The sequence below is a fragment of the Neopelma chrysocephalum genome, unplaced genomic scaffold, assembly GCF_003984885.1.
Source record: "Neopelma chrysocephalum unplaced genomic scaffold, ASM398488v2 Primary Assembly neopelma1_94298, whole genome shotgun sequence".
Taxonomy (NCBI): domain Eukaryota; kingdom Metazoa; phylum Chordata; class Aves; order Passeriformes; family Pipridae; genus Neopelma; species Neopelma chrysocephalum.
In genome coordinates this window covers 1-4010 of record NW_020923006.1, presented here as the reverse complement: position 1 = coordinate 4010, position 4010 = coordinate 1, and the positions used below count along the sequence as shown (strand labels likewise).

Below are 4010 nucleotides of genomic sequence, written 5' to 3'. Positions count from 1 at the left end.
CAGATTTTACTGAGCTACCTAAAGTAGGAAGATACCGCCACCTACTGGTGTTAGTGGATCATCTCACCCACTTTGTAGAAGCTTTTCCCGTGGCAAGGTGCACCGCCAAAACCGTGATTAAGATTTTATTAGAAGAAATTATTCCACGGTACGGTGCTGTGGCAGTGGTGGACTCGGATAGGGGACTACACTTTACCTCTAAAATAATCAAAGAAACAACAGAGCTTTTTGGAACCAAGTGGGAGTATCATACACCTTGGCATCCACAGAGTTCTGGTAAAGTGGAAAGAATGAATGGTGAAATAAAGAAACAATTGACTAAATTAATGATAGAAACTAAAATGAATTGGGTAAAGTGTTTGCCATTGGCTTTATTATATATTCGGACCCAACCATGTACTGATACTGGAATCTCACCATTTGAAATGATGTATGGAATGCCATATGATTTTGGAATCCCGATAGAGAATCCAAAGGTGGAAGATACCCTCTTAAGGGAGTATATAATTGAGTTAATGAAAAGGAGACAGTAATTGAGGAAGAAAGGATTAGTAACTCAGAGACCCCCGTTGGATATGGCAATACACAAAATTCAACCTGGAGACAGAGTGTTAATTAAGACATGGAAAGAAACCTCCTTAAATCTTAGTTGGGAGGGACCTTTTGTCGTTCTTCTCACTACAGATACAGCCATTCGTACCGCTGAAAAAGGATGGACCCACGCATCTTGTGTTAAAGGACCAGTCATCACACCTGAATGGACTGTAACCTCCCAGCCCGGAGATCTCCGAATGACATTCAGAAAAGCGGGATTGGTAAATGAATTGCTTTGAGCGGGATGTAAAACCCAGCCTATACTCCTGGTTTGAAGTACCTTCGGACCTAACCCTAATAGGAGTTCGGTATAGCCGTTAGCTGAGCGGACCAACCCCTTACCAGACCGGGGGAAGTGGATTGTATTAAATTGCTGAAAAAGGGAAAACTTTTCCTTTTTGTTGTAAATTTGAAACTGAAATTACTCTGCCAGAAAGACCTGTACGAAAAATTCCCTGTATAAAACACCCCGGCTCAGGGCATGAAGGTTGGGTCAGTTGTAAATGTATATTATGTGGTATAGAGTAGTATTGTGTAGCAAGTAGACGGAATACCCATTGTATGAAATGTCGAGATTTCTTTAGAGCTTCTAATGAGCAACTGAGTGTTCTGGAAATTGACAAGTTATTCTGCGGATGGGAATAGTTGGTACCGGAAAACTGGGAGGTCTATAAAAAGGATTGGTACAAAACTTTAGAACAGTGTGCCATTAAATTTGCCTGGAAAACAAATCTAATGACCAACCAACTTTTAGAAATACTAGAGGAGCATATGAAACAAACGAGTCTTGAGAAATAGAGGGAAGAACCAGAAGGTTGTAAGAGTCTACCAATAACCCATAGTCTCCTGAAGAATATTGACTGCTGTCGAGAAGATAATCCACACCTCGTTGCTCCCTGCAAAGGAGTAGACAAAGGAGGCAGAGCAATAATATGGTGGAGAACAGACATGGGAAATTATATATGGATTGTAGTGTTTTTGTGGCAGTTTCCCCAAAGCAGGGAAAGTCCACATCAGCCATACAACTGGACCTTGACCAGAGGGGGCGATCTGAAAATAATTAAGAGTAATCTTACAGCAGGACCTCCCAGTTTCTCTGCTACACTGTGTCAACTGGTACCTTTATCACGTTGCTTAAATTTGAAAGCATACTATCTTTGTCTTGCATCTAATCCAGGGAAGGGGTACTGTAATTTCCCTAATGAATATTACTGTGCGTACTGGGACTGCACCACAATTGCTTCCGCCTGGACCCCTACTTCCCGAGATAAGTATCTGGCAACAACCTGGGGACCACCCGGCTGTAAACCATCACAAATTGTTTTGTCTGGAGGATTTAGGAGAGATAGCAATTGTAGTGATGCCTTAAACCCCAATGGTTTTCTTATTTTTCTACCTTATAAGTTTTATAAGTAATAGAAGTAGATTTTAGAAACATTCCTTTCTCCCTCCTCCCCTAGTACCCCTTAGTTTATACATTCCTTAACCCTCTCACCCCATTCCATACCCCCCATGTCAACCCTATTCCCGTATCCAGTAGAAAATGTTTAGTCTCTTAGTCAAGGCAAGCCTGTCTTGTTTGGGGAACACTTGTATCTTGGCCTAAACTGCAGGACAGAGTCAAGGAACTGGGTGACTCTGCTCTCTGTACCCCGAAGATGATGAAGGATGAGGAAGAGGGGGTCCCAAAAAGCACCCCGGACCCAATTCCAGGAGGTGGGCCAGGGGGTGGACCAGAGCAAAAGTCAGAGGGTGGACACACTTGGGATTGGCCAGATATTGTTATAAATGTAACATCTCGGGCACAGCCCGGCGCGCGTCGTTTACCATCTCTTGCCTTGGCACAATTAAACCCTTTCTTATCTCACCCCAACTAACGGCGCCTAGATTTTTTTTCTAAGCACCAGCTGAGCAGGCATCAGTAGTTATATAACCCTCCAAGTAATGCAACCAGAGGACCCAGGATGGTTAATAGGAAAAACTTGGGGAATCAGATACTGGGAACCTGGGACGGACAGGGGAGGGCTGATAACAATAAAAAAACAAGAAATAACCCAACGCCCTCTGGCAATAGGACCCAATAAAATAATAAAAAAGAAAGAGAATAGCTTAAACCAGAAGGAGAGTGGGAAAAGAAAGACTTTCAAAGACTCAACCGTCCCGACTGTTAACTTTAACAACTCCAGTGTAACCTTAACCTACACCAAGGAATATGAGAAAACAGAACCATTACTACAATTAATGCAAGCGGCCTACTATACACTTAACCACACTGACTCTAACATGACTAATTCCTGTTGGTTGTGCTATGATATCAAACCCCCATTTTATGAAGGGATAGCTTTGAACACCTCATTTAAAACACCCAATCAGGGCGACCCTACACAATGTAATTGGGAAGAGAAAAAGGTAGGAATCACTCTCCAGCAGGTGAGAGGACAGGGAGTGTGTATAGGGAACATACCTACAGCCAAGAAGGACTTATGCAGCTATACGATAAAGAAACTAGATAAAACAAAGAAATGGGCTATACCTGGTGGGGAAGGATGGTGGATATGCTCAAGGACGGGCGTAACTCCCTGCATATCTTTACAAATATTTGACGAAAGTAAGGAATTCTGTGTACAAATAACGGTGATACCCCGAATACTTTATCATTCAAGGGAATCGATTTTAGACCATTGGGATGATAATAAACACAGGATACAAAAAAGGGAACCACTTACGGCCATAACTATTGCCATGCTCCTCAGTCTGGGAGCAGCGGGGGCGGCCACGGGAATTGCATCCTATGTTGAGCAAAATAAAGGGATAACATCTCTAAGAGCAGCAGTTGATGAAGACTTAGAGAGAATTGAAAAATCGATATCATATTTAGAGAAGTCCCTCACTTCACTTTCTGAAGTAGTTTTGCAAAATAGAAGAGGATTAGATTTAATATTCTTACAACAAGGGGGGCTATGTGTTGCATTAGGGGAGGAATGTTGTTTTTATGCGGATCATTCAGGAGTAGTGCGTGAATCTATGGCTAAATTACGTGAAGGAATTCTTCAAAGAAAAAGGGAAAGGGAAACTCGACAGAGCTGGTCTGAATCATGGTTTAACCAATCACCTTGGTTAACTACTTTAGTTTCTACCCTAATAGGCCCTCTAATAACGCTAGTAATTATTTTGACACTTGGTCCCTGTATTCTAAATAAAATTGTGACTTTTATTAAAAGTAGAGTTGAAATGGTACAACTTATGGTAATGAGACAGCAATATCTGGAATTGAATGAAGAGACACCTAAAGCAGAACAACCTCCTACCTTAATTGCAGCTCGGGAAGCTGTAATGAGGTTTGATAAGCAAATTACTAATGAATAAGGAAAGGGGAGGATTGTGATAGTCAATAAAGACAAAAAGAGATAATTTGC

The 4010-nt window shown here is 41.7% G+C and overlaps 1 long non-coding RNA gene across 1 annotated transcript; it reads left to right on the top strand.

The window, feature by feature from the left end:
- The first annotated feature begins 1916 nt into the window (after window positions 1-1916).
- Window positions 1917-2675, top strand: LOC113980466. The gene is made up of 2 exons (XR_003538142.1): window positions 1917-1951; window positions 2520-2675. It is a non-coding gene; the product is annotated as an uncharacterized LOC113980466 (long non-coding RNA).
- Window positions 2676-4010: the final 1335 nt, after the last annotated feature.